The sequence below is a fragment of the Symphalangus syndactylus genome, chromosome 2 (assembly GCF_028878055.3).
Source record: "Symphalangus syndactylus isolate Jambi chromosome 2, NHGRI_mSymSyn1-v2.1_pri, whole genome shotgun sequence".
Taxonomy (NCBI): Eukaryota; Metazoa; Chordata; class Mammalia; order Primates; family Hylobatidae; genus Symphalangus; species Symphalangus syndactylus.
The window spans coordinates 111577495-111601968 of NC_072424.2; the positions used below are offsets into that span (position 1 = coordinate 111577495).

A 24474-nucleotide genomic window follows, 5' to 3' on the forward strand; every position below is an offset into this window, starting at 1 on the left:
CTACTTATTCAGTTGGAGAAACTTAGAGTAGCATATGTTTTGAGTAAGAATATAAAGAATTATGTTTTGGACATGTTAACATTTGAGATCCCAATTACACATTCAAGAAGAAACTTAAAATAACTAGTTATACCCACAAATCTGAATTTCAGGAGGGAAATCGTGACTGAAGAATATAAACTTGAGCATACTGAAGGTGTTTAAATCTATTACACAGGGCTGGGCACAGTGGCTCATGCCTGTAATCCCAGCACTTTGGGAGGCCGAGGCAGGTGGATCACTTGAGGTCAGGAGTTTGAGATCAGCCTGGCCAACACGGTGAAACAACATCTCTACTAAAAATATAAAAATTAGCCAGGCATGGTGGCGGACGCCTGTAATCCCAGCTACTCAGGAGGCTGAGGCAGAAGAATCACTTGAACCTGGGAGGCAGCGGTTGCAGTAAGCTGAGATCGTGCCACTGCATTCCAGCCTGGGTGACAGAGTGAGACTCCATCTCACAAAAAAAAAAAAAAAAAAAAAAAAACCACAACTACTACACAGAATAAGGTAAGCTAGGAAAAGTGTGCAAATGGAAGAAAAAGGAGAGCTGAGGCCTGAAACCTGAGGTGTGCCAACATTGAAAGGTCAAATTTGGGAAATAAGCTAGTCAGGGGAAGGAGCAATCAGTGAAGTAACAAATCCCAAGAGAGTGGTGTCATCTCAGATGCTCAAAGAAGGAAGTGTTCAAAAAGGCAAGAGTGGTTTACAGTGCCAAATGTTACGCAGGTCACAAGCCAGGAGGTGACAGAGAACTGAACTTTGGTTTGTCAAACCAAAAGGTAAGTGGTTATATAAACAAGAGCAGTTTCTGTGAAATACTGAGGGTGAAAAGCTGATTAGAGAAGGTTCAATATATTAAGAATATATTGAGTATACCCAGTCATGGTAGGAATTTTACTAAAGCAGAGCAAAGAAATGGGCTAGACATGGGTATGTGGTCAACAGAGGGTTTGTTTTTATTTAGGACAAATGGTCTTATACTTGAAGCCTCATGGGAATAATTTAGTTAGAGAGATAAAATAATGATGCAAGAGAGAGATGATAGTTGTGGAAGAATGGATGGGAACAGTGACGTTAGAGGAGCACAGAACTCCTCATTTTAACAAGAGAAAAGTTGATACACAAGCACATGTAAAGGTTGGTCAATTTGGTGATGCAAAGATGAGGTCATATTCTTCTGAATGCTTCTGTTTTCTCAGTGAAATAACAAATGAGGTCACCAGCTGATAGTGAAGAATGGGAAAGTGAAGATGAAAGTTTGATGACAGAGGAGATGTTATCAATTTGCCTTCTCAGAGATGAGGAAAGCAAGTACACCAGAGAAATAGAGTAGGGTTCACAGAGATCACTTTCCCTGATTGCTTTCACGGCTCATGGCCAATCCTGAACAGACTGCCCGCTTCCACAAAAACATGATTGTTTTAGAAAATCTATAGAATCATCTTTCAGAACTGAGATGGGCTTTGAGTAACCATTAGCCTCAATTTACTCATTGCCACGTGCATAGGAAACTTGCTTCTTCCTAGCTTATGAAAAGGCACACTGATCATATGAATAACGAGTAGGAAATCCCTTGAGAGGATCTTCTATATATCCAAGACAGAGGTAGGATCAGCCAAATATCCTTTCAGCAGGAGGAGTATCCTTCTCTTCCTGAGTGAAATTGACTAGAGATGTGAAGTGAACAAAAAAAAGTAACCTTTATATTAACACCAGTGTATCAAATTTTTATTTTTCATATTTTTCATTTAACTAATGAGGCATGTCATGATTCAATTTCCAGCTGTTGACATTAGGGTTATAATGAAAATGCATTTGAAAAAAGTTAGGGAACTCCATAAAAAGCAGATTAAACCCCAGTACTATGTTTTGTCAGCTTTTGGGGGCCCCCAAATAATTGAAATGCAGCAGTTACTGTATTAAATTTAGTTAGAATCAAAATAAATTTTTACACATAGAGCCATCAAGCCAAATAAGTCTAAAAGATAGGGAATAATATGATTAATGCCTTTTAGATTTTTTACTTGTGGTTATATTTAGAAGATTTGAAATAAACCAGTGTCCATTATTTCTATGGAAATATGTGAGAATGTAGTTTTTAGAGGAAATCTGCCTGATTTAAATAATGAACAGACATGATATCTTTCTGTTGGGAAATGAAGAATAACTTGAGGTAAGAGGCAAACACAAAGAGGGTGTGTAAAGCCAAAGACCCATAAATGTCCTCTGAGATGTTTGTAAATATTTTGTTTACTTGTCTGATTTCTCTGTAACTCAGCAGTGTTATATGAGGGAAATGGCCAAAATTCCTAGAAACTACATTATACATTCATACACATTGAAGTTAGCAAATCTTACAATCCCCTTGGCAAACGCTTTATGTTTTCCCTTTGGAAATATGATAAACTTGTTTATTCTATTTGTCAGTTTTCCGTTTCTGAGTTTCTTCATCGAATTTGTTATCTTCTTTATGTAACCAAGCTGTCCCAAGCATTCTACGGCCACAATTGCAAAGAGAAATTCAGCATATGCATAATAATAAGGAATAATAGTTTGCATAGCACAAGGTTTTGTTAATCGTAAACAAGATGAAGCAGTTATTTTAGCTTTAAATCATACTACATATTACTTAAAATATGTCTTCCGAATTGCCTTTAGGAAGTACATTTTCTCCATCTCTGTGTAACAAGATGGAGTTTTTCCTGAACTGCACTGAATGTCACATTCTGATGCTGGGATGTGAAGGTTTGGGAGAAGGCTGGCACAGTATGTCACTGATATGGTTAGGCTTTGTGCCCCCCACCCAAATCTCTTCTTGAATTGTAATCCCTATAATCCCACATGTCTAGGGAGAAACCTGGTGGAGTTAATTGAATCATAGGGGCAGTTTCCCCGATGCTGTTCTCATGATAATGAGTGAGTTCTCATGAGATCTGATGGTTTTATAAGGGGCTCTTTCCTCCTTGCTCTTCATTCTTTCTTGCCTGCTGCCATGTGAGAAGTGTCTCTTCCACTTCCGTCATCATTGTAAGTTTCCTGAGGCCTCCCCAGCCCTGCTGAGCTGTGACTCAATTAAACCTCGTTTCTTTATAAATTACCCAGTCTCGAGTATGTCTTTAAAGCAGTATGAAAATGGACTAATACGGTCACCTAGGCTGGAAACCCCACAGACCCAACTCTCTTGGCCCTCAAGTCTGCCAGAGAGAAAATGGTATGAGCATGCACCTAAGGCAGGTGAAAGTAGCACAGGGAAACCAGACTGGAGAAACCATAAGTCAGCTAGCCATGGTAGTGGAGACCCTGTCATTGAAGGACTTTTTTATTTTAGTAGACAAAAATGAAGATACCACTAGAAAGACCAGAACATCTGTGTTTCAGTGACAGTCACAATGAGACTCCTAAGCTCTCCTGTTCTCTCACTGGGTCAACAGGAAGTAGGACAGACTCATTGGACTATACAAAAATTTCAGGGAGGAACTCGAAGTTATTGTTGGAAGAAGATTTCTGGGAAAGAGGTAAGACATTCTCTTATTGGTAGACCACATGCTCAGTCATTTAATCTAAATACTATATATCCCAAGGTGAAATAAGAGATATCATTTATATCTGCTACCTTAGAAACACAGGGAAAATAAATTCCTTTATTATAGCAATTCAATAAGGATCTAATAAATAGATTCTATCTAGATTTTGTAATACATCAAAAAAGAGGATTAAAGAAGTAGCACCAACCTTCTGAATCATGGTATTAATTAGATTTGCCTCTTTCCTTTTAAGGAAAACAATTCTTTGCACATCATGACCACTCAACATTTTTTTAACTGAAGTATTCTGAGATTTTAAAGAATTGTTGAAACATGTTGCATTATTCCTAACTAACCATCTTGTCAGCTATAAAATAATCAATAATCAAGTTTAATAAGGATATTGTTGAATAAGTCTTATAGTTCCTTGAGAAACATTTTTTTGCATCAAAATGAATCTTTACACTTAGATCTGCATATGATTTTGAGTTAAAAATACCTAATAGACTAATTAAATGTATACATTTTATTGAGTACACAAATTAGAAAATCTCTGGATTAAGTCAATAAATTATTTCCAAAAGATAATTGTTAATGTGTGCTCAGTATTTTAGGAAGTGCTTTCACATACATGATCTCATTTGTTATTCACAACAACCTCATGAGTTGGGAAGTTCTGTATTTCACAAATAAGTTAACAAAGGCTCCAAGAAGATAATTAAGACATTAGTTAGTAAGAGGCTAAATGTGGTTTCTTTGTATCCAGATGCCATGTCTTTCTTATGTTAATGCATAGTCTGACATAAAATAATGCTGTAAATGCGTGGCAAAATTAAAAGGAGAACATAAGCATCCTTCTTGTAATCCCAGGGTTTACCCAGTCATCTAGACTACCTTGCTTTTAAGCTACCCATGAGTCCTTTCGCTATATGACATTTCATGGATGATCAACCTTTGCAGTGGGTCTGGATCTCTACAGTCAACATCTAATAGGACAGCTTCCCTGTCATAATTCTCTGGCTCCCTGCCACATGTTTACACCTGATAGCCCTATTCCACTGGTCCTAGCTTATTGACCCAGAGGTAAATACCTTCTTCACGTTGCGCCCATCAAATTCCTTCTAACTGAAATTTGGAATTGGGACCATAAAAGAAATAATCAGTGTCTCCCTTGCTCGACCTAAATCATATATATCCTGAACCATGGAGTGACCAAGTTCCTCCTTCTGGACTACAGAAAGAAAGAAGCACATATATGAATTACATGAACTTATCCTCCTAATAAATCCCACTTTTTTTCTCAAACCAGAGCTGCCGAGATTTTATTATTTGTAACTAAAATCCCAAATAATGTATCTGATAATCCACTAAACTCATCTAGTCATCTTAATCACTTCGTCCTCAACCCTTGAGCAGAACTTTCAAAATTCATTTAGGTAGATAATTATGAGTAGACAATAAAAATTCACTTACTATAAACTGTGAGAATTTTTAAATTGAAAATACTATAGATGAATTTGTGGTAAAGAATTTAGCCTTGCCCAAAGAGAGGTCTGGCCTTGCTCATGGCTACTTGGAAGGAATCTCTGAGCTCCTGGAATGTCACGCTCAATAGGAGTGTCTTTGTTTGCCTGGCAGACTTGAATCACACTGGATAGCCTAACAATTTGATTTAGAGTGGGGGCTGGAAACACCAGGTAGCCTTATTAGGCTACTGATTGAGTTAATAATAACAATGTCATTAGGGCGGGGACTTTGGGTCATATGGTATCGGTTGACCTCTGGATAGACAGGAGACTGAGATCAGCTATATGAGCAATCAGTCATGCCTATAGGATGAAGCCCCAATAAAAACTCTGGACATCAGGTAAACCTCCCTGATTGGCAGTATTCCGTGCACAGTCACTCATTGACACTAGTGAAGTAATGCTGTCCTGAGTCAACCACAGGGAACAACTGGAAGCTCCCTCTTTGATGTACTACTGTACATTCCCTATGTGTCTCTTCCTTTGGCTGATTTTAATCTGTTTCTTTTCCCTTCCAAAAACTATAACTGTGAGCATAACAGCTTTTAGTGAGTTCTGTGAGCCCTTTTCACAAGTTATCAAACCTGAAGTGGTTTTGAGAATCCCCTGAATTTGCAACTGGTGTCAGAAATGAGGGTGGCTTGTGTTGCACTGACCCCTCTAACTTCACAGTGAACTTACACAATTGATGACCCTACTTTACTAGACAAAGCAAGCTGTTTTCTATCACTTCTTTTAAAGACTAAGAATAGTCCACAAGTCTGTTGGCAGTCTAGAGATCCAGAAGACTTTGCATTTCATGCATGCTTCTACAATTGACTTGATAACTGTGTTCACTGTATGTGTTACATTTCTCTCTGAACTTCTTGACTATAATGTTCTTGAAGACAGAAACTATGTCTTCTTACTCATTACAGCTCTAGTTCCTAGCATAATACAGATACATAGGTGGCATTTAAAAATGCCAAGTGGCCTATGGATGGATGACTAGAAGGAAGAAAGGATGGATAGGTGGATATATAGATGAGTGGTTGGTTTCATATCACAATCTTTTAGAGTTACAGTTAGATGTACAATGACCCAGTGAAATTCCTATGAGGATCAGAACAAGAGCTCTCCTCTTTTACTTTGATAGCCAGGTTTATAGAGGAGCTTACCAGGGAGTATTAGGGAAAGCCTGCCCTACAGTTCTGTGCTTTCCCAGATTCAGAACCCACCTGAACAGTGAGAAAAGTGAGAATTGAAACCAAAATCACTTCATGGACACCAGCCCCAGGCATGCCTGTAAAGAGATAATTTAGTCCTGGACTTTCAGGAAAATGCCTAAGTCAGCATTGAAAAACATTTGTGTTGATTTTTTTAAAGCCCTGATATGTAACTATTTTCATTATTACTTCCACTAGCTCCCATTAATTTGCTAAATATGTCATACATTCTTATTTACTTCTCATGGCAACCCAATGGCTTCAATATTATTAGTCCCGCCCTTAAGGAGCGTATACCCCAACGTGGGAGGAGAAGAGGGTGCACAGAGGATGGTCCAATGCAAGCTGTGGAAAAGGCTGAGCAGCAGGAGAAAGCATCACAGGGCTCCTTAAATGTCCCTGGTTAATGTGGTCAGGGAAGATTTCCTAAGGGGAATGGTATAGAAACTCATGCTTGAAGACAGGGCAAGGGGTGGCCAGGTGCAGTGGCTCACACCTGTAATCCCAGCACTTTAGGAGGCTGAAGTGGGTGGATCACCCAAGGTCAAGAGTTTGAGACCAGCCTGGCCATGATGGCGAAACCCCATCTCTATTAAAAAATACAAAAATTAGCTGGGTGTGGTGGTGTGTGCCTGTAATCCCAGCTACTCAGGAGGCTGAAGCAGGAGAATCACTTGAACCCAGGAGACGGAGGTTGCAGTGAGCTGAGATCACGCCACTGCACTCCAGTCTGGGTGACAAGAGCAAAACAGAAAGGAAGGAATGAAGGAAGGAGGGAAGGGGAGGGAAGCGAAGGGGAAGGGAGGGGAGGGGAGTGGAGGGGAGGGAGGGAAGAAAGAAAAGAAAAGAGAGGGAAGAAATTACGGGTATTTTAGGCAATGTACTCCTTTTTTCCTATAAAGGAATGCCTGAGACTGAGTAATTTCTAGGGAAAAGAGCTTTCTTTGGCTCACGGTTCTGCAGGCTGTACAAGCATGGCACCCACAAAACTACTCAGCTTCTAGTGAGACCTCAGGAAGCTTTTACTCATGGCAGAAAATGAAGAGGGAGCAGGTGTGTCACATGGCAAAATAGGGAGCAAGAGAGAGAGAGGAGGAGGTGCCAGGCTCCTTTAACAACCAGATTTCATGTGAATTAATAAAGCAAGGACTCACTCATTACCACAAGGGTGGCAGCAAGCCCTCATGAGGGATCTGCCCCCATAACCCAAACACCTCCCACTAGGCCACCTGCAACATTGAGGATCACATTTTAACATGAGATTTGGAGGGGACAAATATCCAAACCATATCAGGCAGAATAAGCAGAATGAAGAGAATCAGTAAAAAACAGAGCAAATTATCCCAGTTTGGATGAAGTATACAAGTGAACATTTTGAGCCAGCTCTCTCTCAGTAGCTATGTAACTCTCGCTTTCCTGAGCCAAACTTTTCTCCAAATATCAATATTTATAAAAATAACACCTAGCTCAGGCAGTTGTTATGTGGATTAAATAAGGAAATAACAGAGTGGTGCAGACTCAATAAATACATATTGTCTTTTGTTAATGGTGTAGTCGTAGGAGTTCTCAACCAAGGACAGTCTTCTGCTCTCTTCTCCAAAATTTGTGGACATGTTTATTATTTTATAATGCCCAGAGAGTTCTCCTGGCATTTAGTGGATGGACTCAGTGTGGCTAAATGCTCTATAATTCCTGGGACATTATGGTTCAACAAATAATATTCCCTCCCAAAGACCAATATTGTTTGCATTAAGAAACATGAGTAAGAATAATAGAAGAAAAAGCTGGAGACATAAAATGAGACTAGGCTATAGTAAACTTTGAATACAAGGCTACAGAGTTCACTTTGATAGATAAGGAGAAGCCACTGAACTTAAGCGGGAAGTAATAACAGCAATGCTTTCAGAAGGCTAATATAACAGGGGCTGGCAGCATAGACTGAAAGTGAGGGAGGCTGGTGGGAATGTTATAAGTTAGCAGGTGCTCACCATTGCCCCTGCATGAAGCACTAGAGGATTGCAGTGAGCCAAAATCATGCCACTGCACTCCAGTTTGGGAAACAGAATAAGACTCTGTCCCAAAAAATATACATATAAAATGAAAATTTTAAATAAAGTAAAAAGTCTGTGAGGACAGAGAATATATTCGTCTCCTGCACTTTATCTTCATCACCTTCTATGGTATCTGGCACCTAACTAGTATGCAACATTTGCCAAATAAAGATATGGTTGAAGCTATAATTGTGAAAAAAGTTATCTCAACAATAACTATTTAAAAAAAGATGTGAAAGAAAAGTATATTTCAACAATAAAAAACTATTACTTATTATTACTATTGCTGTTGCTACCATTTGCAGAGTACCTGTTACCTAATCTTCACAACCACATGGCAAGGTTGTAGATCTTATTAACCATAGTTTAAATAGGAGGGAAATTGTACCTCTAAAATTTACACTACTAAAAAAATTCAGGGCTAGCATTTAGCCCCCAACCTTTTGACTCCCTATTCCAAAATCTTTCTAGAACATTAAATTTTCTTCAGTGAGGGAGGGATGAGGAACCCTGACTATTGTGTTGCAACCTAGAAAGAGACAGAACACATCAAACAGTTACAGAGATAAGTCAGGTGGCTTGGCAGGTTTAGCTTTCTAGGATTACTTTGGCAAATGAGCAGATCTGCCTGAGAATCGTAAGCCACCCAATATACAGCCTGCATTGAATGTCAACTTAGTTGCTTCATTCAAGGAGCCTTCCCAAGAGAGATCCCAGCTGTTGCTGCTGGCCTTAGCTTGGCCACTATCTTGCCTTAACTTTGGCTGTTCTGTTTCTGATGGAAACTTCTGGCATACAATGGCCTATTACCTGTCTACCTTCTTCAGCAGCCGCCTCTGCTGATGTCACATAAATGCCATGTACCTTTCAACAAAGAAGAAGATGGGTGCCTCATCAACTTAGGCTTTTGCCCATACTTCTAAGGTTCACTATGTGACACCTCTAGAAAGTTTCCTATTGATTTTATCTTCTAAAAATCTCTTGAACCTCTCTACTTATCACTAACTCTCCACCGCTACTATTGACAACTCTCCCCTGCACCATTTTAATAGCCCCTGATATGGTTTGGCTATGCCCCACCCAAATCTCATCTTGAATTATAATCCCCATAATCCCTAGGTGTCATGGGAGGGACCCAGTGGGAGGTAATTGAATCATGGGGGCGGCTTCCCCCATCGTGTTATTGTGATAGTGAGTGAGTTATTACAAGATCTGATGGTTTCATAAGCATCTGGGATTTCCTCTGCTTGGTTGCATTCATTCTCTCTCCTGCCATCCTCTGAAGAGGTGCCTTTCGCCATGATTGTAAGTTTCCTGAGCTCTCCCCAGCCATGTGGAATTGTGAGTCAGTTAAATCTCTTTTCTTTATAAATTACCCAGTCTCAAGTATTTCTTCATAACAGCATGAGAATGGACTAATACAGCTCCTTATCTGGCTTTCTCTCATCCACACCTATCTCCCTCTCTAATTTACCCTCCACAATATAGCCAGAGCAATTCTTTTTAAATGCTCATATGGTCTTTCTCCCTTTTTTCTTAAAATACCTTAAAAACTTACTTTGGGCTTAACATAAAATCAAAATGTTCAGCACAGTTTCAGATCCAACAAGATCCAGACCTGGCTGAAGTCAGGGGACACATCCTCCCTCACCTTCTGTGCCCCGGGCACATTAGTCTTCCTTCAGATCCTCACAAATGCTGTGCTCCTTCTCATGCCAGGACCATGGTACATGCTGTCCAGGCTCACTGTGTGCCTGGTTGACTTGTACTCATCCTTCACATCACAGCTCAAGGGTTACTTCTTCACAAGGTTCTTCCCAATTCTTCAGCGTCAATCAGGTCTCTCAAGACTCCCAACTTATTTCCCTCATCATACAGATCCCAATCTGTGATTACATAGTTTTGTGTGATTATTTCTAATTAATGTCTAATTCCTCCACTATTGTATTATCAGTACCAGTACAGTGCCAGCTGGCACTCAAGGAGTATTTGTTGAATGAGTAAATGAATGAGTTTACAATTTCAGAAAATAGAATGTGTTACCTCAGGAGAAAATCCACACTATGTGGAATGCTTCAAAAAGGACATTCAATTTTGAATGAATTCATAATATTACTTTGTTTTCTACTCCATGGGTAATTTTATGTTAAGTAAAAATATTCTGTGGTTGAAAACTCAATAAATTAGTATGATTCACAATAATAACAACAAAAATTTAACTTTCTAGTATTGATGAGGTTCTTTTCTGAGTATATAACTTTAAGCTGCTTTCTATTTATTAGGAAAAACGTGATATTTTAATGTGCATTTCTGCTTATCTAGATTTACAATATTTAAAAATCTTTGCTCTTCAAGTTTCATTTTTTCCTTTAAGGATTTTCAATCCAAAAGTTTAGTAATGAAGCATATATACAGTTCATGAACATGAACATATTTTAAGACTTTTGGGAAACACTCAAAACAAAAGCTATTTTGAGAATTAGGAAATAGCTTGTCTGAATATTGCCAAGTGCATTTGGAATAACCTTTTTGTGGGATGCAATAAAAAAGAAAGACGAAAACTTCAACATTCTCAGTTAGTTCAAGGTTACAAGGGAATGTGAACAAAAAGTGTTTCTCATTCTGTTAACACTTGGACACACAGAACATAAAAACAGTGTCTTCTTTCATTTAAAAAAATTTGAAACACACACAGGGAAACTTTGACCTTCTTGCCTTTTAGCTTCTCTGAGAGAGTTCTGCATAGATTTTGACCCCTTTTTCTCCTGTCCAACTTTTTACTGTGTATTTAATGAGCCTTGGATACCTATGCATCCCAATATATCCATAATGAGTTGGCAGTGGGAGAGGAAGAACAGGCCTGCAGATGCTGCTTATATAATGGACAATGCTGTTGTAATGTCAGAACTTCCCTCTCAGTTGCAAACTGAAGGAGAAGGAAAATGTTTCATTCATGACACATTAAATGGAAATACCATTTTTATTTGTTTGGTTGGTTGTTTTTATTTTTGTAGAGACAGAGTTTCACTATGTTGCCCAAGCTAATCTTGAACTTCTGTTCTCAAGCGATCTTCCAGCCTCAGTTTCCTAAAGTGCTGGGATCACAACTGTAAGCCACCGTGCCCGGCCAAAATACCTTTTTTAAAAATAGATGGGTGCTGGCAGAGTCAGACCAAACAATTTGTCAGGGCAACAGCAAATTTTTAGGCAAAGATGACTCCAGCCCTTAAGAATTAGGAACCTGGCCAGGCGCGGTGGCTCATGCCTGTAATCCCAGCACTTTGGGGGGCCGAGGCTGGCGGATCATAAGGTCAGGAGATTGAGACCATCCTGGCTAACAAGGTGAAACCCCATCTCTACTAAAAAAGTACAAAAAATTAGCCGGGCGTGGTGGCGGGTGCCTATAGTCCCAGCTACTGGGGATGCTGAAGCAGGAGAATGGCGTGAACCCAGGAGGCAGAGCTTGCAGTGAGCCAAGATCACGCCACTGCACTCCAGCCTGGGCAACAGTGCAAGTCTCCGTCTCAAAAAAAAAAAAAAAAAAAAAAAAAGAATTAGGAACCTTATTCTGAACATCTATATCTTAATCAAATGTTTTTCTCCATAATTAAAAACTCAGAGCCTCAGGTAGTATTTTGTTCCTATGCAATCTTCCAACTAATGTAATAGTGTTATAAGGATTTTAAATAAGTAGATAAAATAAATTAAGGATTTAAAACAAAATAAAAATGTGTTTCAGGAGTGACTGCGCAATCTGGACCCCAGACCCAAAGGGAATTTAGAGTTTTGACCAAACATAGTGTGGCCGGCGCCCCTACTGGACAAGTGAGGCACTGCACACGCAGCGGGTTGGGCCTGGGTAATACCTACCTACCTGAAGAAGTAAAAATTCTCCCGTGCCAGTGGCGTGCGTCTGAAGTCCTACCTACTCCGGAGGCTGAGGCGGAAGGATAGCTTGAGTCTGGGAGATGGAGGCTAAAGTGAGCCGAGATTCCTCCACTGTGCTCCAGCCTGGGCGACAGAGTGAGACACTGTCTCAAAAAAAAAAAAAGCCAGGACCTGGGCCCTAGAGTCAGGGTATTCCTAGAACCACAGTGCCAGCATGGTGCAGTAAAACAGAACAGTTGCAGAGGGGAGAACCGAGAGTGAAGAAGAAATCCAAAAATTGTTAACTATGTACTGGATTAAAAGGAATTATCCTGTGAAAGCAAAGACTCCCAGCTTGTGTCTGTCTTGGAGCCAACTGGACAGTCTGCCTCTTCTTTGCCTAATGCTTCCCTTTTATAGCATTTGGGCAAACTTCCTCCTGTAAAAATACATCTCAGTTTTTAGAAAAGAAACTTACAGCAAATAATCCAGCTCATTCATTATGACCTAAACCCAGACATGAGGAAAATACATTTATTCAATATGGTACCAAATATTATTAAATGTATTTGTACTAGTCCATTTTCACACTGCTATAAAGAACTTCCTTGACACTGATTAATTTATAAAGGAAACAGGTTTCATTGACTCACAGTTCTACATGGCTAGGGAGGCCTCAGGAAACTTACAATCATGGCAGAAGGGGCAGCCAGCACCTTCTTCGCAAGGTGGCAGGAGAGAGAGAGAAAAGTGGAGGGGAAACTGCTGTTTATAAAACCACCAGATCTCGTGAGAACTCATTCACTATCATGAGGACAGCATGGGGGAAACTGTTCCTATGATCTAATCACCTCCTACCACGTGGGGATTATGAGGATTACAATTCGAGATGAGATTTGGGTGGGGGCACAACCTAAACCACATCAGTATTAAATATGCTACTGAATAGAAATAAATAGACTTATTTAGTATACTATTAAATGTGTAAGTCAATACATTTATTCCATGCACTATTAATTTTATAAGTTGAAAAATATACTAAAGAGGCTGAAAGAAAGCTAAGTAATTTTTTAGAAAATCTGATGACATTTTACCTATAATTCACAAAGCATGAACATTGTATACAGCAACAGAAGCAAGCTGTGATAGGACAGAGCTAATGAAAAACCAATGATAATCTCAAATTGCCCAAGAAACTATAGCAACTCATCAAAAATAGGGTATCTTCCCTAATTTTAGCCTTTTTGGAAGTAGCAGTAGGCTAACCTCCTTCAACTGATGAGAAAACTATAGCCCAGCCTCCTGGAATCACAGCTACTTGAGCAGCAAAACAAGGAATAGAACTTCGGTCATTTTAAGGCACCAAAAATCAAGATCTTTACTCAAGATACAGTCTCCATCCTATGAGTTTGCTCCCAGAAATCTCATTTTTCTAAAATCTTTCCCATCTTTGAAAGTGGTCATTATATCAGCTACTTTTTCAGACTTTTATAGTACATAGCATATATCTGTTTCTACTTTAATTATGTGTTAGTATTTTAATGATTAAATAATTAATTTTCATATGAAATAAATAAGTTAAAATCTGTACTGGTTAAAATAAACTTATATAATCAACAGACCTGGACATTTTAGTCAGTTAAAAGCAATAGCAATTTATTTCTCACATACGTAGCAGCAGAGGGCTGGTATTCATACTAATGGGCCTCTCTCCTCAATCTACTGTGTGGCTCTCCTATCTTCTAGTGATGCATCATCATCTGTATCCAGTGGGCAGAAACTGGAGAAGAGCATGGAAAACCCCACAGGTGCACTTATAAAAAGCCTCAGCCAGCCCAGATGTGACACAAGTCACTTTCACTCAAAAGCCAAGGAAGAATGGGAAGTGAAGTCTTAGCATTTGCCTGGCAGTATTCCCTTCACTAAAGCAGAGGAGAGACTGGACTCAGGTAGATAGCTGACAACCACAGCCATTCTCTCAAATCCAGTACTTAAGGCTTATGTGTTAGTCAATAAGGTAAAAAGAAAATCAATAAGGTAAAAAGTCAAATCTCAGAAAAATGCTGAGGTTATTTTCCTTGTACTTGCTTAATCCACCCATTATTTATTAAAGGCTTGTGCTGAATGCCATAATAATAAATCCCTGACTTCACACAACTTATATAAATTAGCAAAGAATATAAGACTGTGCAATTAAAGTTACACAAATAAGACATTTTTTAAATCAAAGGCATACTCAAATTGAAGTGAACTTTCAGTATCACCCAAAGCACAAAATTACTACTTAAAAAAAAGTCATCAGTCAATAATACACTTTCCCTGAACATATGGTTTGCACAAGACACTATGTTCTGCAATGCTCTGAGTACACACAAGTATAGTATTTGCATCCTATTAGTTCCTCTCTAATCGTGGAACTAATCATTGAAGGCAGTCTACGATTTCTTTTTCAATTTTAAAATCAGCAATGCTGCTGCCACACCTCTGAGGTAAGGTCATTTCCTTGTTATATGTAACCTCGCTCTCTTTTCAGTTTTTGCTTCCATTTTGATTATTTTTATTTATAGAGTTCCCCTGTCCTGAACACACTACTTCGTCATCAAATATATCAGGTATATATAATCCAGTCTTTGTCTCTTCTATCACCATGTCTTGTAGACAAAGCAAGGAATGCCACAGTCTTGGTCTAATTACAGCTTAGCCAAATGAGTACACGCTGAGCGGTGTAAGCCCAAATCAACAGGCCACCCACCAAGAGAGTAAAAAGAAGACCCTCAGTCCTCCCACAGAGACCTGGAAGAGCTTCTGATGGAAACAGGAGATAATTGTGTTTTGCCATTGGCAAATGCATATAGTACCTAGCACAACAACACATATGCTTTAGTGTTTAATATATATTACCGAAAGTGTGATAACGAAAAGAAAAATAGTGGTTTGACAGACATATAGCCCAGTGTCTTCCTCCATACTTTCTCCCCATATTTCTAAAGGAGCAATTCTAGGAAGAAACTAGTGGAGAAAAAATATATAGTCACTTACATTAGGCCACTTATATTTGACTGGGGCTTTTCAAACTAAGATTCAAGACACATTTAAATTAAAAGGTTGTGAGCCTCTAAGTGGATTTCAAAATATTTTTTAAAAATGTATATCTTTTTTCTACTACCTTGTAATGCTCTAGGCAGTTTTTCACTTCACAGAATTCCTAGTTTGTTTTTAATGTTAAATTTTGCCAATTGGAAGCAAGTAAACACTTGCGGATGTGCTACAGATAAGTGAGTCTCAAATGGGAGCTGATAGAAGAATATCAGAATCTCTGCAGAGATAATGGAGCTAGGAATGTGTAGTTTGGAAAAACTCCCCAAAATGATTCTACAACTCCCCCACCCTCATCCTCATTTAGAACTACTGTTTGAGCTGTTACTTCATAATGAGATCAAACTGCTGTCATAAATGTGGAACACCAAGACAAATGGCTAGAAACCTTGTACATGAAAACAGTGGCCCACCCAAAGTTTTTTTTTTCCTAGGAAGTTATAGAGAAATGAGGAGGTATCAGAAGAGCAGTCAATAAAATAAAAATTTATTTAAAAGACATATGGGTGGGATGAGAACGAATGATTCTTACTTTATCTGTAGAAATTGAATTTTGCTGCAACTAAGAGAGACCTGGAAAATAGTGATTTATACTAACAAGATTTTGTTCTGTCAAGAAAACTGATATTCAGTAGTCCAGGCTGATGCAGTGGCTTCATGAGCTCTTCAGCAACCCAGGCACCTTCTAGGTCTTCTTTGCCAATTCTAGTGCTAGTAATTCCTTCATCTCATCATCCAACATGGCTGCCAGAGCTCCAGACATCACATGTACATCTGAGTTCCAGGAAACTAGACGGAGAAAAGAAGGGCTTGCACGCTCACTTTAAAGAAGACTTCTAAGAAGAACCACCTAAAATTCCCCAACCTAGTCCCAAAGCTCACTTGGCTGCTTTCAAGCCTGGAAAATGCAGTCTTTAAGCTGCAAAATGCTATGACAAAATCAGGTATCTATATTAAAGAAAGGTGAAGGATAATTGGGAGATAATAGTTTCTGCCTTAGAGACCTTTAACAACCTCAGAATCAGTCATAAAATTAAATTTATATAACATATATGTAAATTAGAAATACATATGAATTTGCATTCATTGGAAATCATTTGGAAAAAAACTAATCCAAAATGTCAATGTAAAAGACTGACATAAAGTCAGTCAGGTTAGGATCAATAACCATATTTTCTCCTTACAAATAAGTCTCATTCTTAATCTCAGACTTTAAATTGTTTGTAATTATTTTTTCATATAAATTCAATGATTACCATCAACTTTTTCTAAGCATCCAAAATTGACCTGCAGCCCTGATGCTTCAAAGTTAACATATTTCTGCGATTTTTCAAGTATAAAACAGGACTTTCTCCATTGTTTAAGATAAACAATACATTCACCTTTTTTGATAATTAGGTATCTCCTATCTGATTTTCACAACCTAATAATTAGTGACTGCCCAACACTAAACAATATCTTAAGAATATAAATAGTTCAATGGATGATGGTGAGAAGAGAGTTATTAAAGGTAATAATTTATAAAGGTAGCATGAAGCCAAATATTAAACAAATAAATAACAAATTTTTAACTGTCTAATATATTTAGGGACTTTAATGAGTGATTAGGTCATCTTTGATATGAACACATCTTAATTATTGAAATAATACTAAACAAAGTCCTTCCTTACTCAATTTGGCTTTGTAAATTTTCATTAGATTTGAAATCCATATGGATGGAACTCTCAAGAAATATGAGTTTAATTGAAGAGTTTCAGTAAAAGAAAATGCTTAAGAAAAAAAGTAAATTAAATAGAGCAACTAAAGAGTAAAAAACTTCCAGGATCTTGTCCTACACCCTACTCATTTCCATTGACATACCCTAGCCTTTGCCATTACCAATTGCAGCCTTTCTAGAATCTCAATTTTAAGCAGCCCATTCTCTGACCAACAGCTTCTGTTTTTGCAATGTATTCCTTCTACTTCTCAAACTTCACCAATCCATTCACAGTACTGCCTTCTCACTGTCTCTCGGTGCCCCCAGTTCCTCACATCTCTCCTTACCCACCTAAAATTCCATGGTTGTTCACTGTAATTGCTCCCCTGAATATACCCCTAAACACTTCATCCTCCTTTGCCTTGTTGAATTTGCTAGGAAAACCTCCAACCATGGTTATATGCATCTTTCCATCACTCCACACTTACATTACATCCAACTGAACATAGATGGAGAAAAACACACAACTATGCCAAATCTCTAGCAGCTCTTTCCCTATCTTCACTCTCAGTGGATGACCTGGCTTCCATTTTTAACGAAAATAACAGAAGCAATCAGAAGTTCTACAAGCTCTTACCCCACACCCATCTATATCCTCATACTTTCCTTCCCATCCTCTTCCTGTAAATGGACTGTATGTGGTCCTTCATCTCCATTTGTGTACCATATCCCATCTCTGGACATGTCTCCGGCAATTCTCCCTCCCTCTTTTGCCTCATCAATTGTTTTTCCTCTCTTGCATCATTTCATTAGCAAATCAGTAGGTTTTCACTTTACCCATCTTACCAAAAAAAAAAGCAAAACACAAACACCTTTTTGCCCCATTTCCTTCCTCAGTATATTAGTCCGTTTGCATGCTGTTGATAAAAACATACCAGAGACTAGGAAGAAAAAGAGATTTTAACGGACTTATATTTCCACATGGCTAGGGAGGCCTCACAATCGTGTCAGAAGGCAAAAGGCGCAAGTCACGTCTTACATGGATGGCGGCAGGCAAAGAGAGAGCTTGTGCAGAGAAACTCCCATTTTTAAAACCATCAGATCTCATGAGACCCATTCACTATCACAAGAACAGCACGGGAAAGACCTGTCCCCATGATTCAATCATCTTCCACCAGGTCTCTCCCACTGGGTGCCTCCCACAACACACGGGAATTATGGGAGCTAAAAGATGAGATTTGGGTGGGGACACAGAGCCAAACCATATCACCCAGCTGTCACTCTCTGCTCCATATTACAGGAAAACTCCTTGAAAGTGTTATCTGTATTTGCTGTCTCACTCTTCTCCTGCCATTCCGTCTTGAACCGATTTCATTCAGGCTTTCCTACAGACCACTTTGTCTAAGCTGCTCCTGTCAAGGTCATTGGTGACCTCCACATTGCTGCATCACAAAGTCAATTCTCAGTCTTGACCTCACTTGATGTATCAGTACCATATGACAAGCTTATCATTCTTGAGATACTTTGTTCACTTAGCTTCCAGGATAATATGCTCTCCTAGTCTTCCTCCTCTTTTACTGCTGCTCCTTCTCAGTCTCATTTGTTCATTGTTGGAATACTCCCAACCTCAGTTCCTGGGCTTCTTATACATCTATACACTCCCTTGGTAATTTTGTTCAATCTCAGGCTGAAGACTCTCAAATGTAGATCCTTATCCACGACCTCTCCCTTGAACTCCAGCTGTTTATAGACAACCAGCTACTTGACAGCTCCACTTGGATGTCTAATAAGGCATCTCAAATCTCATTTACCTAAACTGAAACTCCTGGTCTCTCCATACACATCCAACACCTGCTCTTCTAGCAGACATCTTTATCTCAGTTAATGCCAACCCTATCTGTATTGGTCAGGTTCAGCTGGGTTCTGTTGAAGCAATAAATGAAATTAACACTGTACCAGCTTCCAAAAGCAAAGGTTTATTTCTTGCTGCATATCTTCTGCCTGTCTCCTATAGTTGCCATCCACATCAGCTTTACTCCAGGAGCCAGAATGACAAAATAACCTTTATCTGGAAAATTGCTGGGTTTGTGGCAAAAAAATGACACATGAACCAAGTGCTGGCTCTTAAAGCTTCTGACCACTTCTATTGGTCAAGCAAGTCACATGGCTTCCCATTTTCCACAAGGCAGAGGTGTATTGTCCCCTCACAGGAAAGGAGCCTACATGGAGTGAAACTAAAATATTTGGTAAACAGCAAAACAGTCTGCCACACTGGTCCCCCAGTTGCTCTGGCTAAAACTCTTGGCTCCTCTCTTGTTTTCAAATCAAATCCATCAATAGATCTACCACCTCTAGGTTTGAGCATCCTGGTCCAGATGCCATGTACAGGTTTCTATCTGGTCTTCCTGTTTCTACTCTTTCCCCACTAGCCTATTCTCCAGATAGTGGGCAAAAGTGAACATTTTATATATTTATTTATTTATTTATTTTAATTATTAAAATTTGAGTTTAATAAATTATCTTATTTTGGAATTCTACAACATTATTTGATAATTTTTTTCAACTTTTATTTTAGAATCAGGGATATATGTGCAGGTCTAATCATACCTTTGTAACGAAGGTATGATCTGAGGTTTGGAGTACAAATGAATCCGTCATCCAGGTACTGAGCACAGTAGACAATAAGTGGTTTTTCAGTCCTTGCCCCTCTTCTTCCCTCCTCCTGCTTGTATTCCCCAGTATCAATTGTTCCCATCTTTAAGTACACGAGTACCCAATATTTAGTTCCCACTTATAAGTGAGAACATGCAGTATTTGGTTTTCTGTTTCTGTGTTAGTTTGCTTAGGATAATGGTTTCCAGCTGCATCCGTGTTGCCACAAAGGATATGATTTAATTCTTTATGGCTGCATAGTATTCCATGGTGTATATGTACCATATTTTCTTTATTCAATCCGCCATTGATGGCCACCTGGGTTGATTCCATGTCTTTTCTATTGTGCATAGTGCTGCAATGAACATATGAGTGCACGTTTTGGTAGAACCTGTGGGTATATATACAGTAATCAGATTGCTGGGTCCAATGGTAGTTCAACTCTTAGTTCTTTGAGAAATCTCCAAAGTTCTCTCCACAGTGGCTCAACTAATTTACATTCCCACCAACAGTGTGTAAGTAAGTGTCAAAGTGATCATTTTAAAAAACAAGTCAGATTCTGTTGTGCTTCTTCTCAAAAGTGTCAAATGGCTCCCCCTCTCACTCAGGGTAAAAGCCAACATCTCTCCAACCTTGTAAATTCTGACATGATCCTTTTATCCATCACCTCCCTGACTCCATTGCTTCTTCTTCATCTCCAGTTCACACTCTTCCAGCTATGCAGAATGCTCTGCTGTCCTCAAACAGAACAAGTACATTCCAGCCTCAGGACATTTGCACTTGTAGTTTCCCCTTCCTGGAATGTACTTCTCCCAGATTTCCACATGGCACATCTCCAATCCTCTTCAGGTATTTGCTCAGATTTCACTTTTTCAGTTTGTCTTTGTCAATCAATTTAAAATTTTACCCCCCATCCCTCACCCTGAAACTCCCCCTTCTCTTTCTGTCTTAATCATTTCCATAGCACTCATCCCTATGCAATTTTCTGCTGTATTTTTTTTTATTGTCTCTCTATTCCACTAGAATATAAACTCCTTGACTGTATGGATTTTTGTCCATTTGATTCATTATTGTAGCCCTAACATACTTTATCTGGATCAATTGACAATGAACATTTATTTAATGAATAAATTAGTGAATGATTCAAACTATAGAAAGCTTTGAAAAACTCAAACATAGAAAGATGTAACTTAAAGAAACAGAAGAAAATATAGTAGATATTAATAAATATTGTGCATTCACACAAACCCAAGAAGCTTGCTGGGTTATCTGTCCCAAACTAGAGAAAATGAAAAGAATCTGAGTGGGGAAATAACACAAAGAAAAAGCACTAAAAGTGTTACTTCCAAAACTGTAATATTAATGACCAAGGCAAAACTCTAAAGTTCCCTATTTCATTTATTACAAAATGCTTAATTTAAATTCCGATTTGAAAGTATATATATTTTAACTATATATCTCTGCCAAAGTAAAAATGTAGTAGACTATCTCATAAATAGCTGCGCCACTCTAAGTGGTCAATCAAAATTTACTGCACTTCTGATTCCAGACTAAAAAGAAAGCCTTTTGGCTAGATTAATTATCTGCATCCTAGGCTGGTATTGTCTTAGAGCAGGGTTTCTCAGCCTCAGCACTATTCACATTTGTGGACTAAGTAATCCTTGTAGGAGGATACTCTTTGCATTACAGAATGTTGAACAGCGTACCTGGCCTCTACCCACTAGATGCCAGTAGCACTTCCCCAGTTGTGACAACAAAAAATGTTTACAGACATTACCAAATATCTTTGGGGTGGAGGAGGGAAAGGGACATCATCTTCTTTTCAGAACCACTGCCCTAGAGTCTGACAATGCCCATCAAGGCAGCACTCCCATATGGTTTCAGGTTGTGACCCATAAAATGCTCTGTGGTATTATTAGGAATTATTGCACCAAACTAGGCAAGCAGATTCTAAATGTATGATTTGGGGAAATAATGAAAAGGCTCCCCTTGAAATAAAGCACTCCTGATTTTTTTTTCCTTAAAATTACTTTCTCTTGGAAGTGTAGAAAGATGTTGCCTGGAAGGCGTAACTTGTTATTAAGGCATGTTGGCCATTAATGCTTTAATGATGGTCTAGGAACAGAGCTCAGAACCAAGAGGAAAGACAAAAGTTTTAACAGAGAGAATGAAAGAAAATTCTAGAACATGAGATGGAGGCTCTACAGTGGGTAATCTTATTTCAGGAAATACATGAGGTTTCTGGCCTCATGGTAAGAAGAAGATTAGTCTCTGAGGGAAAATTCTGTGTGTCAACAATGTATTTAGAAATGGCTCTGCTAGTAACCTCAACTGAGGAAAAAATAAAACTGAAATGATCAATTAAAACTAATATGATAGTTTTTAATCAATATTAAATAACTAATTTTATTATTTTTATAGTCTGTACTAACATTTCAAGTTTAAATGAATTGAAAATGAAATTATTCAAAACTAACAGGAACTCTGACATAAGTACATTAGTCAAATCTGAAATACTTTTGAAATCTTTTAAATGAACTCATCAAGTGTCAAAACTTTTTAAAAATATCTTCTTAAGCCTTTTATATCTAAAAAACTTTCGTTTTCCTTTTCTGGCAACTGTTAAATTCTCAAACTTAATGTTAAAAAAAGAAATGAGTAAAATAACTGATTATGCCAGAGAGGAGCCCTCACTCTGAGCAGAACAACCAGCAATGCTGCTCAATTCTTCTTCTGGAAACCACAAATAAGAGTTATTAGACAGATATTCAAAGCATTTGAAGATTTCAAATAAATCAACTTTTAGCTCTTTATAAAGAAAGTATATCATCAACATCAAAGAAATGCAAATTAAAACCACAATGAGATACCATCTCACACCAGCAAGAATGACGATTATTAAAAAGACAAAAAATAACAGATGTTGATGAGGATGCAGAGAAAAAGGAACTCTTATATACTGTTGGTGGGAATGTAAATTAGTACAACCTCTATGGAAAACAGTATGGGGGTTTCTCAAAGAACTCAAATAGAACTACCATTCAATCCAGCAATCCCACTACTGGGTATCTATCCAAAGGGAAGTAAATCAATATATCAAAAAGATACCTGCACTCATATGTCTATTGCAGCACCATTCACAATAACAAAGATAGGGAATCAATCTAAGTGTCCATCAATGGATGAATGGATAAAGGAAATGTGGAATATATACACAATGGAATACTATTCAGCCATTTAAAAAAAGAATGAAATCATGTCCTCTGCAGCAACGTGGATGGAACTGGAGGTCATTACCTTAAGCTAAACACTCCAGGAGCAGAAAGACAAATATGTCACGTTCTCACTCATAAGTGTGTGCTAAAAACAAAACAAAAAAATGTGTTAACATGGATGTAGAGAATAGAATGATAGATAATAGACACTTGGAAGGGTGAAGGGGTGTGAGGGAGGATGATTTGGAATTAGTTAATAGGCACAATGTACGTTATTTGGGTGATGAATACCCTAAAAGCCCTGACTTGACGGCTACACAATCTATGCATGTAACAAAATTGTATGTGTAGCCCATACATTTGTACAAATTACAAGAAAAAAATATATTATTAAATTATTGATTCTGTATTTCTTTCTCTCCAACGAAGACATTCTAGCGTTGAAATATGTATGGTTCCTACAGTTTAAATCCATTTTTCAATTCTACATTGTAACTGGAAGAACTGGTGTAAATAAATCTAAATGCACACGTCATTAGAAACTTTATTCCAGTTTCCAGAGTAATTTAAATCTTCTCAACTCCACCTCACTTTGTACTAGAGCTATATTCAAGGAGGAGTAGAATTGATTTGTTTCATTTTTCTATCCTCATCCTGAAAAAATACACAAATTAATTACAAGACCAAAAGTGAAAAGTTAATGACATTTTTTAAAACTTCATGTTATCTCTTGAGTCCACAAATTGGATAACTGTTCTCTAAAATTAAATATTAGTCACAATTATATGACCTTAAAGTACTCTTAGACTAACATCTAAATATAAATTGATAAGCCGAAAGAATATTTGCCTTCATCTGTTTTAAAAACTCTTAAAATATGCTTTTGTTTAATATATGTCACTTTGATATGTTTACTTTTTTTTTTCTTTGAAATGGAGTCTCACTTTGTTACCCAGGCTGGAGTGCAGTGGTGCGATCTCGCCTCACTGCAACCTCCACCTCCCAGGTTCAAGCAATTCAAGTGCCTCAGCCTCCCAAGTAGCTGGGTTTACAGGTGCACGCCACAATGACCAGCTAATTTTGTTGTACTTTTGGTAGAGATGGGGCTTCACATGTTGGCCAGGCTGGTCTCAAACTCCTGGCCTCAAGCGATCTGCCAACCTTCACCTCCCAAAGTGCTGAGATTACAGGCGTGAGCCACCGCACCCCAGCCTATGTTTACATTTTATACTATAGTTAGAAATTAGTTTTAAAGGGAGAAAAAATATAGCTCATCCATCAGTAGTGTAAATTAAGGCTTTCAGTTTAAGAAGAAAACTATGAACACAGCCCAAGCTCTCAAGTATCCATTTACAGAGGATCTTCCATTCTTCTACCAAAGCTGATTTCTTTTTTTTTTTTTTTTGAGATGGAATCTTGCCCTGTCACCCAGATTGGAGTGCAGTGGAGCCATCTCGGCTCACTACAAGCTCTGCTTCCGGGGTTCACGCCGTTCTCCTGCCTCAGCCTCCTGAGTAGCTGGGACTACAGGCACCTGCCATCACGCCCGGCTAACTTTTTGTATTTTTAGTAGAGTTGGGGTTTCACTGTGTTAGCCAGG

General features: G+C 38.4%; 2 long non-coding RNA genes across 3 annotated transcripts in view; one reads left to right on the plus strand and one right to left on the minus strand.

Moving 5' to 3' along the window:
* Positions 1 to 24474, minus strand: part of LOC134735620 (uncharacterized) — a 334319-nt gene that overhangs the window by 249626 nt on the left and 60219 nt on the right. The window lies entirely within an intron of this gene.
* The window catches only part of LOC129473726 (uncharacterized), a 32768-nt gene continuing 23964 nt past the window's right edge, over positions 15671 to 24474 (plus strand). Inside the window, exon 1 of the long non-coding RNA XR_008654348.2 lies at positions 15671 to 16255. This is a non-coding gene — a long non-coding RNA (uncharacterized lncRNA). The remainder of the gene's footprint in view (positions 16256 to 24474) is intronic.